Source organism: Hyperoodon ampullatus (genome assembly GCF_949752795.1).
Source record: "Hyperoodon ampullatus genome assembly, chromosome: 8".
Classification (NCBI taxonomy): Eukaryota; Metazoa; Chordata; class Mammalia; order Artiodactyla; family Ziphiidae; genus Hyperoodon; species Hyperoodon ampullatus.
In genome coordinates this window covers 97,913,399-97,928,074 of record NC_136921.1, presented here as the reverse complement: position 1 = coordinate 97,928,074, position 14,676 = coordinate 97,913,399, and the positions used below count along the sequence as shown (strand labels likewise).

Here is a 14,676-nt window from a genome sequence, read left to right as displayed (position 1 = left end):
CATTGATTGATTTCAAATGTTGAACCAAGTTTTCCTTTGGGGGATAAATTTCACTTGATCATGGTGTATAATCCTTTTCATATGTTGTTTGATTTGGCTTGCTATTATTTTGTTGAGGATTTAAGAATCTATATTAATAAGGGTTACCACATAGTTTTTTGTTTTTTTTTCTTGTGACATCTTTGGTTTTGGTATCAAGGTATTGAATAATATTGGCCTCTTAAAATGATTTGATAGTGTTCCCTCTCCTATTTTGAGAAGACTTTGTGAGGGATTGGTGTTAATTCTTTCAGTGTTTTGTAGAATTCAACAGTAAAGCCATCTGGTTCTAGGTTTTTCTTTGTGGGGAGTGTTTTGTTTTTTATTATTATTATTATTGATCCAGTCTCTTTATTTGTTATAGTTCAATTCATATTTCTACTTCTTTTTGAGTTTTAGTCATTTGGGTCTTTCTAGGAATTTGTCCATTTCATCTAGGCTATGTAATTTATTGGCATACAGTTGTTCCTAGTAGCCCCTTTTTAATTTCTGGGAGTTCAATACAATCTCTCTTCTTTCATTTCTAATTTTAGCAATTTGTGTATTCTTTATATTTTTTTCTTGGTTAATACCACAGTGGTTTGTCAATTTTGTTGATCTTGTCAAAGAACCAACTTGTGGTTTTACTGATTTTCTCTATTGTTTTTCTAGCCTCTGTTTTATTTCTGCTATAATCCTTATTATTTTCTTCCTTTTGCTTGCTTTGAGTTTAATTTTCTTTTTCTAGGTTCTTAAGATGGATGCTTAGGTTATTGATATCAGATATTTCTCTTTTTTTAAATATAAGTTTATACAGCTACATATTTCCCTCTAAACACCACTTTAGCTGCATACCATACATTTTCTTTATCATGTTATATTTTCATTTTCATTCATCTCAAAATATTCTTTAATTTCCTTTGTAATTTCCTCTTTGACCCATTGATTATTTAGAAATATGTTGTTGATTTCCCCATATATGTGAATTTTCCAAATTTCCTTCTTTTATTCATTTAATTTTATTTCATTGTTGTTGGAGAACATACTTTATATAATTTCAGTCCTTTCAGATTTATTGAGAGTTGTTTTATGGTTTAACATGTGGTATATCCTAGAGCACGCTTCATGTGCACTTGAGAAAAATGTGTATTCTATTATTGTTTGGTGGAGTGTTCTAAAGATGTGTTTTAGGTCCAGTTGCTTTATAGTGTTGTTCAAGTCATCAGCTGTTTCTTCATTGATCATCTAACTGTTCCACCTATTATTGAAAGAGGGATATTGAAGTCTTCAACTGTTAGTGTTGAATTGTTATTTCTCCCTTCAATTCTGTCAGTTTTTGCTGTATTGTTTTTGCTTCATTGGGGTTGTGTTGTTAGATGCAAATGCATTTATAAATGTTATCTTCTTAATGGATTGATCCTTTTTTCAATATTTAATGTCCTTCTTTTTTTTTTTTTTTTGTTTCGTGGGCCTCTCACTGTTGTGGCCTCTCCCGTTGTGGAGCACAGGCTCTGGATGCGCAGGCTCAGCGGCCATGGCTCACGGGCCCAGCTGCTCCGCAGCATGTGGGATCTTCCCGAACTGGGGCACGAACCCATGTCCCCTGCATCGGCAGGCGGACTCTCAACCACTGCGCCACCAGGGAAACCCTATAATGTCCTTCTTTATCTCACAGATTTTTGTCTTAATATCTACTTTGTCTCATGTTAGTGTAGCCACTCCAGCTCTTTTCAGATTACTGTTTACATCATATGTCTTTTCCCATCCTTTTATTTTCAACCCATTTGTGTCTTTGGATCTAAAGTGTGTCTCTTATAAACAGCATACAGTTGGGTCTTTTAAAAAATTTATTCTGCCTGTCTCTGCTTCTTAGTTGGAGTGTTTAATCCATTAATATTTAACATCATTACCCATAAGGTAGGATTTACATCTGCCACTTTACTGTTTTTTTATATGTTTTATGTGATATTTGTTCCTCTGTTTCTCCAGTATTGCCTTCCTTTGTGTTAAGTAGATATTTCTGGTGCACTATTTTAATTCCCTTAACCTTTCTTTTACTATATATTTTTGATTTATAGATAACTGAGTTACAAACAAGAACTACATATTTATATGTCTTCTACATGTACCTACATTGCTACATTTTCTGGTACCCTTTATTTCTTTATGTGGATTCCAGTTATTATCTAATCCCCTTTTATTTCAGCCTGAAGAGCTCCCTTTAGCATTTCTTACAGGGCATTTTTTTCTAGCCTCACAGTCTAGACCCCACCAAAGGGCGGACACTGGTAAATTATCCCACACAATTTAAATTGGGATTAGAGAGAATTGACATCTTAGCAATATTGTATCTTCCTAATACAGGGCCACAGTATGTCTCTCCATTTTATTTAGGCTTTTGATTTGTCTTGTCAGCATACTGTAATTTTCAGCATGTCAAATATTGGACATATTTTTTCTTAGATTTGTACCTAAGAATTTCATGGATTTTGGTGCTGTTATAAATGGAACTTTTAAGAAATATCAATTTCCAATAGTTTGTTGCTAATATATAGAAATACAATTGATTTGACCTTGTATCCTTCAACCTTACTAAACTCACTTATTCTAGGATTTCTTTTGTAGATTCTTTGGGATTTCCTATGTAGACTATCATGTCTGTTGTAAGTGGAGACAGTTTTCTTTCTCCCTTTCCAATTTCTATGCTTTTTATTACTTTTTCTTACCTTGTTGCACCAGCTAAGGCCTCCCGTATGATACTGAATAGGAATGGCAAGAGCAGATATCCTTGCCTTTTTCCCAGTCTTAGGGGAAAACATTCAGTCTTCCACCAATACTGATATTAGTTGTAGGTTTTTACAGACATAATTGATCACATAGAGATGGTTCCCTTTCATTTCTAGGTTACTGGGTTTTTATCATAAATTAATTTGAATTTTGTGGAATGCTTTTTCTGTGTCTATTGAGATGGTCATATGGTTTTTCTTCTATAGTCTATTGATGTGGTGAATTATTGTAATTAATTTTGAATGTTGAACAAGCCTTGTATTACCAGAATAAACTACACTTAGTCCTGATTTGTTATCCTTTTATTTATTGCTGGATTCATTTTGCTAATATTTTTTGGAGTATTTTTGCCTCTATATTTATATGCTCGAGTTAATATATAAATAGGTACCAAGTATCAGAAGGACTTTCACTTCTAGTAAATGTACACTATGCAATTTGTAATAACTCTCCTGCTAAAGACAACTAAAAAGCAGGGAAACACATTCATAAGATACCATTTATTTTACAGTTAAAAATGTCATTTTAAAAACAAGATAAGGGCTTCTCTGGTGGTGCAGTGGTTGAGAGTCCGCCTGCCGATGCAGGGGACACGGGTTCGTGCCCCGGTCCGGGAAGATCCCACATGCCGTGGAGCAGCTAGGCCCGTGAGCCATGGCCGCTGAGCCTTCACGTCCGGAGCCTGTGCTCCACAATGGGAGAGGCCACAACAGTGAGAGGCCTGCGTACCGCAAAAAAACAAACAAACAAAAAACAAGATAATATTTTTGGATCTGGCATAGAATTCTTTTCTCTTTTTTCTTCTAAAGGTAGGCATAAATGCATTAACCTGCAACCTGCAAACTCTAGAGCAAAAGAATAAGCAACTGGCAGATCAAATTGCTTCCCTAGAACTTGAGCAAGCAACTTCTGATTACCATTGGGGGTATAAAAAGTCAGTCTAAATTAGCAATTAATGACTATGAGTTTTAAAAACAATCAGAAATCAGGAGATGGGTTTCCTTCATTTTTTTTTTGATAATTATCACAAGTCTGAATAATGCAGGCTAAATATGTCAGAGAGCCCTACGGTATTCAGACAATACAGGATTTAGGAAAACAAGAGTTTAAGACAGCCTTTAAATGTCTGCCTACACAGATGATCTATAATGCTGAAAAGCACCAATATTTCTAACGTTTTAAAATATTTTCTTTTCCATAAATTGTGAGGAAGAAACTTGTATTTTTTTTCTCTTTCTGACAGTTCGATCCATTAGGAAATGAATAGTAAGTTCGATTCCTAAAGGCTACTTGACAAGGTCAATCCATTACAAATAAATGGTAGAAGTCTTAAAACATCTCCAGGTGAAGGAGATTTAAAGAGATGATTGTTATGTTAAACAGCTAATAAGCTTTCCATGTGCTTCTGAATACTTGAGAAAGAATTAGCCATTGCTTCTATAACATGCAAATCATCTTTCAAAATTCCAAAGAAGGCCCTGTTGTGAAGTCTGCCTTAATCTGAACTAAATTCTTTCAAACTCTGTCATAAGCTGCTCATTACTTCAACTATAAAAAATTACAGAGACTAAATCTAAATCCTGGGACTTCCCTGGTGGTGCAGTGGTTAAGAATCCGCCTGCCAATGCAGGAGACATGGGTTCAAGCCCTGGTCCAGTAAGATCCCACATGCCACGGAGCAACTAAGCCCATGTGCCACAACTACTGAGCCTGCGCTCTAGGGCCCGCGAGCCACAACTGCTGAGCCCTCGTGCCACAACTACTGAAGCCTGCATGCCTAAAGCCTGTGCTCTGCAACAAAGAGAAGCCACCTCAATGAGAAGCTCATACACCCCAATGAAGAGTAGCCCCCACTCACTGCAACTAGAGAAAGCCCGTGCGCAGCAACGAAGACCCCATAGAGCCAAAAATAAATAAATAAATAAAAATTAAAAATATATGTATAAATACTCTAATTTTTCATGGCTTTAGAGCCAGACTATCTATATTTCAATTTTGGCTGTGACCTTGGGTGTGATCCTTAACCTCTCGGAGCCTGAGTTTCTTAATGTCTCAAAATGGGGATAATCATACTATTATTAGGAGGTTGTTGAGGTTAAGTAAGTTAATACATGTAAAACATGTAGAGCATTCTAACATTTATTGAATTCTTAGTATCTCAACTGTCTCAGAAGAAAGCCTGTAAGTTCCTATCAGAGCAACAAGGTGCATTAGCTCTAATTCCTGGTACTGTCTCAAACCACGCCTCCCTCCCCCAAGATTAAAGATTCATCCATGTCCTTTCCTGTTGGCCAGGCCTCAGCTGGGCTTATCCACCCACCTGGCTTGGGTCTCTCTGGAAGACCATATCTCAGTCTGCATGATTCTTTCATGCCTCTACTGCCAGTGAGCAGGCCTGTGACCTTATCCTATTAGTGACTTTGACGGGTCTTGCAAGTGATTTGCTCAATGCTGATTCTTGCCTGTCCACAGCATCTCTTGATTAAGGTCTCCCAGTGATATCCCATACCTCAATTCCAGCTTATATGTCTATGCAAAGAATCTTCTCTGACCAAACCTGCCTGGAAGTGCCTCACTTGGCTGTATGAGTCTTGAGGAAAGAGGTTAAGAACTTTTTTTTTTTTCAATCCGAGCAATGTCATTAAACCTATTGTTCTTTGAGAATTAACACTTGAAATTCTCAATAAAAACTACCCTCTAGTATAACCTCTTACTGATTTTTAGAGATATACATATGAATGTGTGTTGTGTATGCCACACCACAGATTTAAATTCAGACCTGGTTACAATACTCGGCTCCATTTACTGTGTGACCTGGGCAAGTTCTTAACCTCTATGGCCTTCAGCGCCAAGGGGATCTGCCCTAACTGTGGGGTTCTACTGTGCAAACCCATAGCAAAATAGGTACTACATTTCTAACTGCTAAGTTAGAAATTGACCTGCTTATGCATCTGCCTTCACTCTCTTCTAATGCAAGAAGAGTAGTTACTCATCTGTATACTCCCTTGCCTACCGTAACACCTAATACATAATAGGTGTTAAAGAAATGTTGATTGGGTAGAGCACAAAGAGGGTCATGTGGTCTTACCAGGCTGTGAGGATTAAATGTCATACTGTGAGTAAAGTGCCCCTCACAGGGCCAACATATACAGTATACTTGTATAAATGTAATTTCTTCTTTTTCTCACACTTCCTAATTTTAGGTTTATGTTTTCCATTTCAGCCTTTAATGACTGTGTAATTTTTAAATTTTTTTATTGAAATATAGTTGATTTACAACGTTGTGTTAATTTCTGCTGTACAGCAAAGTGAGCCGGTTATACTTTTATATTTTTAAATATTCTTTTCCATGTGGTTTATCACAGGATATTGAATATAGTTCCCTGTGCTATACAGTAGGACCTTGTTGTTTATATATTCTATATATAATAGTTTGCACCTGCTAACCCCAAACTCCCACTCCCTCCCTCCCCCATTCTCCCCTCCCCCTTGGCAACCACAAGTCTGTTTGCTATGAATAATGGTGTAACTTAAGTCCGTTACCACAGGCAGTCATGCAGGGAAATACAATGAGAAAAGGTCCAAATGTGAGAAGGTTACTATTCCTGGATTCAAGTTAAATGACTATTTGCCCCACTTCTCATTTGTATTTTAAACATACGTTTTCAAATGGTAGCAGCAGACAGAAGTAGAATTAGTTGCATACACAACTAGGATTATAATGACTTGAAATTAAACAATGTATTAAATGTAGTATTTCTTAAAACTAGGGTGACATTCAGTCAGTGTATACTTGTGAGGGTGACAGAGTCGGTTCCATTTGCGGGGGCCTATGTCATACTGGTTGTTAAAAATTTTGAATAAAATTCGTACTTAACAATCTACTTATAAAACAGCTTTACCAAGATGCTACTATCTCTTGGTTTTATGTATCCTTCTAACAGCTTCTGCTAACTTTTAGAGCTTACCCAGATTTTTAAAATTATTTTAGAAATCACTTTGTGGCTTACTGTTGATCCTTGTCAACCTGCCTTTCATATCGTAAGATAATTCTTTCTGTGTTAGCTTCCTGCTTTTCCAAGGAGTGATGTTTTTGTGCTTGAGTTAAAATGTATATTCTAACCATTAGCATTTTTCTTTGTATGCTGTTTCTGGGGTGATTCTCCAGTTTCTGTTTTGCTCTGTATATTAATAAATTTTATAGTATATTGCCAAGATTATTTAAGCAAAGGTTACATTGAGTTCTGCATTCCACAACTCAGAATCTGAGATATTCACTCATTTAAGTGGTCTCTCTCTAATTTTTGGTGTTCCACCAATTTCCTTAAGTACAGGGCCTATTTAAATAATCTGAAAACAGTCATTTAAGTGACTGCCTTAACATCTACTTTCCTTTAGCAACTGGAACAATTTATTTTTGTTTGTCATAAATTTAAATAAGTGACTTTGTGTCAAACAGTAACACATTTTGATTTTTCTTAGTTTTCACTTATCAGTGCATTAGTGTTCTCTTGGGTGGCAAAACGGGGAAATTATTTTAAAAGTGTATTTGAAAGAGTAATAGAATTCTTTATGCCTTTGCCTAAAAGAGGGAATTTTATTGAAGAAAAAAGTGCCATTATTTTAAAAATTCTTGGACACATTTTATAAGAGACCCAGACTATCCAAGTTATTTAAAAAAAAATAAAAAGCCTTCCACATTCCAAGAAGGCAAGCAAAGTTATTTTTGAGTGTTTTTATTTGTAATAGCTAGCATATTTTTGGTTAAATCTGGCTCTTGACTTTTTATAAGCTATAGCTACGTTTTGCAGCACATTGGGCACCTTGATTTATAGGACTTGGAACTGAATTTTAAGTTTTAAATAATTCAGCTTTTATGGTTATGGTGTAGCTTTGTTTTTGTAGCATTATTGGCCATCCTTGTCATATATTTTCTGCTGAAGTCTTGACCAAAACATAATCCCAGGGCTTCCCTTGTGGCACAGTGGTTGAGAGTCCGCCTGCCGATGCAGGGGATATGGGTTCGTGCCCTGGTCCAGGAAGATCCCACATGCCGCGGAGTGGCTGGGCCCGTGAGCCATGGCTGCTGAGCCTGAGCATCCAGAGCCTGTGCTCCACAACGGGAGAGGCCACAACAGTGAGAGGCCTGCGTACCGCAAAAAAGAAAAAACCCTCATTATTAAAGGCTGTTTGAATGATTAAATATGTAATTTCATGAAACAGAGACTTCAGTAATGTTTGTCCTAGATAACATTACGTTGAGTACTTGATCAAACAATGTTGGAGTTTCCGACAAACATTTCTTTTGTTTTTTTTTCAGTTTTTTTTTCTTTTTTTACTGCCTTTTACTATGGTAACTGAGGTGTCTGCTATTGACCAAATGGTTGTGATCATTTGTAGCTCCCACTGTCTTAAATAACTACAATCATCCCTCAGTATGTGTGGGGGATTGGTTCCAGGACCCCCCAGATACCAAAATCTGTGGATGCTCAAGTCCCTTATATAAAATGGTGTGATATTTGCATATAATCTATGCACATCCTTCCATATACTTTAAATCATCTCTAGATTATTTATAATACCGAACACAATGTAATGCTATTTAAATAGTTGTCAGTTGCCCGTGTGTGGCAAATTCAAGTTTTGCTTTTTGGAACTTACTGGAAATTAATTTTTCCTGAATATTTTTGATCCACAGTTGGTTTAACCAGTAGATGTGGAACCTGTGGATACAGAGGGCCAACTGCATATAATCCTCAAACTGCATATCTGCAACCACTGATAAAACCACCCCACATCTGGGTTAGGTTGCAACTACAAAGGAATACTTGACATAACAAAAACAGAATTAGGAAACAAAGAACAACAGTGAGTCCTAAGGCACTCATATTTTCATTAGCAGTCTCTCTACATGTTTCATATTACACTATGATCAGCTGTCTAAAGACAGACTAAGTGGTAGCAGTAGCAAATAAATATGAATCCTGGATTCATTACTTTAGAAATAGTAAGGGTATAAATACTTGTTTAAGAAAGAAAATGATTATTCATTCTATGCCTAGAGGTACTGATACCTGTGTTTGCTTTATCAGCTTGCCCAACAGCAGGTGGAAAATGTCTTGGGAAAAATTACTGAGAGTAAAAATAAACTGGCCTATGAAAAGGGAAGACTACAGGTATGAGATTTCGTTTTTTGATTTTTGTTTTCTAATTTTTTAATGCCAGTTGTCAAGCTAAATTTTGCTGGATTTTGAGAGGACTTAGCTCTGTCATTTACTAATTCTATAACTTTGGACAAGATTTTAAGCCTCCCTAAGTTTGGTCCCTCATTGAAATCCAGGTGACTTCTATTTACACACCTATAATATAATACTGAAACCTAAAATTGTGAAGCCAAGGCTCATTCTGTGACAGTATAAAACTTTATTATAATTATTTTATGCATGGTCATTTGCTGCCAATGTAGAAAGCCTATGTTCTCTCTTTCTTTATCGAAGTATAGTTGATTTACAGTATTACATTAGTTTCAGGTGTACAACAGAGTGACTCAATACTTTTATAGATTATACTCCATTTAAAGTTATTATAAAATATTGGCTATATTCCCTGTACTGAACAATCAGTCCTTGTAGCTTGTTTATTTTATACATAGTAGTTTGTACCTCTTAATCTCCTACCCCTGTTTTGCCCCTCCCACCTTCCTTCCCCCCACTGATAACCACTAGTTTATTCTATTTCTGTGAGTCTGTCTCTGTTTTGTTATTTTCATTGCTTTGTTTTATTCTTTAGATTCCACATATAAGTGCTAACATATAATATTTGTCTTTCTTTGTCTGACTTATTTCACTAAGTATAATACCTTTCTGGTCTATCCATGTTGTTGCAAATGGCAAGATTTCATTCCTTTTTATGGCTGACTAATATTCTCTCTCTCTATATATATATATATATGTCTGTGTCTGTGTATATATACGTACACGTATGTATATGTATATATATAGAGAGAGAAAGAGAGAGAACATATATATATATATTCTCACATCTTCTTTATCCAGTCATCTGTTGATAGACCCTTAGGTTGATTCCATATCTTGGCTATTGTAAATAATGCTGCTATGAAGATTGGGGTTTTTTTCCTCCTAAAATAATGGGTTTATTGAGATATAATTCACGTTTAAAATGTAAAATTTAGTGGTTTATAGTACATTCACAAAGTTGTGGAATCATTACCACTGTCTAATTCCAGAATATTTTCATCATGACAGAAAGAAACCCTGTACCCACTAGCAGTCATTCCCCATTCTCCCCTTCCCTAGCCTCTGGCAACCACTAATTTACTCTCTGTCTCTGTAGATTTTCCTATTCGGGACCATGTTTAATTTTTGAAGTGTAAAAAAGAACTCTTTTTTTTTTCTTTTTTTTTACTACCCCCTCCCCGGAGCTGCTTTCCCCCCTTGGTGTCCATACGATTGTTCTCTACATCTGTGTCTCTATTTCTACCCTGCAAACTGGTTCATCTGTACCATTTTTCTAGGTTCCACATATATGTGTTAATATACGGTATTTGCTTTTCTCTTTCTGACTTACTTCACTCTGTATGACAGTCTCCAAGTCCATCCACGTCTCTACAAATGACCCAATTTCGTTCATTTTTATGGCCGAGTAATATTCCATTGTATAAACGTGCCACATCTTTATCCATTCATCTCTCGGTGGGCATTTAGGTTGCTTCCATGACCTGGCTATGGTAAATAGTGCTGCAATGAAATTGGGGTGCATGTGTCTTTTTGAATTATGGTTTTCTCTGGGTATATGCCCAGTAGTGGGATTGCTGGATCATATGGTAATTCTATTTTTAGTTTTTTAGGGAACCTCCATACTGTTCTCTATAGTGGCTGTATCAATTTGCATTCCCATCAACAGTACAAGAGGGTTCCCTTTTCTCCACACCCTCTCCAGCATTTGTTGTTCATAGATTTTCTAATGATGCCCATTCTAACTGGTGTGAGGTGATATGTCATTGTAGTTTTTTTTGTGTGTGTGTGTGTGGTACGTGGGCCTCTCACTGTTGTGGCCTCTCTCATTGTGGAGCACAGGCTCCGGACACGCAGGCTCAGCAGCCATGGCTCACGATCCCAGCCGCTCCGCGGCATGTGGGATCTCTCCGGACCAGGGCAAGAACCCGTGTCCCCTGCATCGGCAGGCAGACTCTCAACCGCTGCACCACCAGGGAAGCCCTGTCACTGTAGTTTTGATTTGCATTTCTCTAATAATTAGTGATGTTGAGCAGCTTTTCATGTGCTTCTTGGCCATCTGTGTGTCTTCTTTGGAGAAATATCTATTTAGGTCTTCTGCCCATTTTTGGATTGGTTGTTTGTTTGTTTATTTAATATTGAGCTGCATGAGCTATTTATATATATTGGAGATTAATGCTTTGTCCTTTGATTTGTTCTCCCATTTTGAGGGTTGTCTTTTCATCTTGTTTATGGTTTCCTTTGCTGTGCAAAAGCTTTTAAGTTTCATTAGGTCTCATTTGTTTATTTTTGTTTTTATTTCCATTACTCTAGGAGGTGGATCAAAAAACATCTTGCTGTGATTTATGTCAGTGTTCTGCCTAGGTTTTCCTCTAAGAGTTTTATAGTGTCCAGTCTTACGTTTAGGTCTCGAATCCATTTTGAGTTTATTTTTGTGTTAGGGAGTGATCTAAGTTCATTCTTTTATATGTAGCTGTCCAGTTTTACCAGCACCACTTACTGAAGAGACTGTCTTTTCTCCATTGTATATCCATGCCTCCTTTGTGATAGATTAGTTGACCATAGGTGCATGGGTTTATCTCTGGGCTTTCTGTCTTGTTCCATTGATTTATATTTCTGTTTTTGTGCCAGTACCCTATTGTCTTGATTACTGTAGCTTTGTAGTATAGTCTGAAGTCAGGGAGTCTATTCCTCCAGCTCCGTTTTTTTCCCTCAAGACTGCTTTGGCTATTCAGGGTCTTTTGTGTCTCCATACAAATTTTAAGAATTTTTGTTCTAGTTCTGTAAAAAATGCCATTGGTAATTTGATAGCGATAGCATTGAATCTGTAGATTGCTTTGTGTTGCATAGTAATTTTCACAATATTGATTCTTCCAATCCAAGAACATGGTATATCTCTCCATCTGTTTGTATCATCTTTAATTTCTTTCATCCGTGTCTTAATAGTTTTCTGCATACAGGTGTTTTGTCTCCCTAGGTAGATTTATTCCTAGGTATTTTATTCTTTTTGTTGCAGTGGTAAATGGGAGTGTTTCCTTAATTTGTCTTTCAGATTTTTCATCATTAGTGTATAGGAATGCAAGAGATTTCTGTGCATTAATTTTGTATCCTGCAACTTTACCGAATTCATTGATTAGCTGTAGTAGTTTTCTGGTGGCATCTTTAGGATTCTCTCTATATAGTATCATGCCATCTGCAAACAGTGACAGTTTTACTTCTTTTCCAATTGGTATTCCTTTTATTTCTTTTTCTTCTCTGATTGCTGTGGCTAGGACTTCCAAAACAGTGTTGAATAATAGTGGTGAGAGTGGACATCCTTGTTCCTGATCTTAGAGGAAATGCTTTCAGGTTTTCACCACTGAGAATGATGTTTGCTGTGGGTTTGTCATATATGGCTTTTATTATGTTGAGGAAAGTTCCCTCTATGCCCACTTTCTGGAGACTTTTTTATCATAAATGGGTGTTGAATTTTGTCATAAGCTTTTTCTGCATCTATTGAGATGATCATATGGTTTTTATTCTTCAAATTTTTACTATGGTGTATCACATTGATTGATTTGCGTATATTGAAGAATCCTTTCATCCCTGGGATAAATCCCATTTGATCATGGTGTATGATTCTTTAATTTGTTGTTGGATTCTGTTTGCTGGTATTTTGTTGAGGATTTTTGCATCTATATTCATCAGTGATATTGGTCTGAAATTTTCTTTTTTTTGTAGTATCTTTGTCTGGTTTTGTTATCGGGGTGATGGTGGCCTCATAGAGTGAGTTTGGGAGTGTTCCTTCCTCTGCAATTTTTGGAAGAGTTTGAGAAGGATGTGTGTTAGCTCTTCTCTACATGTTTGATAGAATTCACCTGTGAAGCCATCTGGTCCTGGACTTTTGTTTGTTGGAAGATTTTTAATCACAGTTTCAATTTCATTACTTGTGATTGGTCTGTTCATATTTTCTATTTCTTCCTGGTTCAGACTTGGAAGGTTATACCTTTTGAAGAATTTGTCCATTTCTTCCAGGTTGTCCATTTTATTGGCATAGAGTTGCTTGTAGTAGTCTCTTAGGATACTTTGTAATTCTGCGGTGTCTGTTGTAACTAACTTCTCCTTTTTCAATTCTAATCTTATTGATTTGAGTCCTCTCCCTCCTTTTCTTGATGAGTCTGGCTAATGGTTTATCAATTTTGTTTATCTTTTCAAAGAACCAGCTTTTAGTTTTATTGATCTTTGCTATTGTGTTCTTTGTTTCTATTTCATTTATTTCTGTTCTGAGCTTCATGAATTCTTTCCTTCTGCTAACTTTGGGTTTTGTTTGTTGTTCTTTCTCTAGTTCCTTTAGGTGTAAGGTTAGATTGTTTATTTGAGATTTTTCCTGTTTCTTGAGGTAGGCTTGTATAGCTATAAACTTCCCTCTTAGAACTGCTTTTGCTGCATCCCATAGGTTTTGGATCGTCATGTTTTCATTGTCATTTTCTCTGGGTATTTTTTGATTTCCTCTTTGATTTCTTCAGTAATCTCTTGGTTATTTAGTAATGTATTGTTTAGCCTCCATGTGTTTGTGGTTTTTATGTAATTTTCCCTGTAATTGATGTCTAATCTCACAGCATTTTGCTCAGAAAAGATGCTTGATATGATTTCAATTTTCTCAAATTTACTGAGGCTTGATTTGTGAACCAAGATGTGATCTATCCTGAAGACTGTTCCATGCGCACTTGAGAAGAAAGTGTAATCTGCTGTTTTTGGATCGAATGTCCTATAACTATCAATTAAATCTATCTGGTTTATTGTGTCATTTAATGCTTGTGTTTCCTTATTAATTTTCTGTTTGGATGATTTGTCCATTGGTGTAAGTGAGGTGTTAAAGTCCCCCACTATTATTGAACATTGGGGTTTTTGAATTAGTATTTTCATTTTCTTCAGATATATACTTGGGAGAAATTGCTCGATCATATGGTAGTTCTATTTTTAGTTTTTTGAGGAACCTCCATACTGTTTTCCATATGGCTGCAACAATTTACATTCCCACCAACATTGCACTAGGGTTCCCCTTTCTCCACATCCTTGCCAATGTTTGTTATTTGTGGTCTTTTTGATGATAGCCTTTCTGACAGGTGTGAGGTGATATCTCATTGTGGTTTTGATTTGCATTTCCCTGATGATAAGCAGTGTTGAGCATCTTTTCATGTGCATGTTGGCCCTCTGTACATCTTCTTTGAAGAAATGTCTATTCAGGTTTTCTGACCATTTTTTTAATTGGGGTGTTTGGGATTTTTGATATTGAGTTGTATTTGCTGTTTACGTAGTTTGTTTATTAACCCCTTATCAGTCATTCCATTTGCAAACATTTTCTCCCACTCAGTAGGTTGTCTTTTCATTTTGTCAATGGTTTTCTTTGCTGTGCAAAAGGTTTTAAGCTTAATTAGGTCCCATTTGTTTTATTTTTGCTTTTGTTTCCTTTGCCTTAGGAGAAAGAACCCAAGAAAGATTGCTACAATGTATGTCAAAGAGTGTTCTGTGTTTTCTTCTAGGAGTTTTGTGGTTTCGGGTCTTACATTCAAGTCTTTAATCCATTTCAAGTTAATTTTTGTAAATGGTATAAGTTAGTGGTCCATTTTCTTTCTTT

General features: G+C 36.2%; 1 pseudogene across 1 annotated transcript in view; it reads left to right on the top strand.

Annotated features, from left to right (window-relative positions):
• Nucleotides 1-14,676, top strand: part of LOC307057538 (coiled-coil domain-containing protein 150-like) — a 197,149-nt pseudogene that overhangs the window by 51,843 nt on the left and 130,630 nt on the right. The window contains exons 14-15 of the transcript in view: nt 3,615-3,730; nt 8,898-8,981. The product of the transcript in view is annotated as a coiled-coil domain-containing protein 150-like (transcript). The remainder of the gene's footprint in view (nt 1-3,614; nt 3,731-8,897; nt 8,982-14,676) is intronic.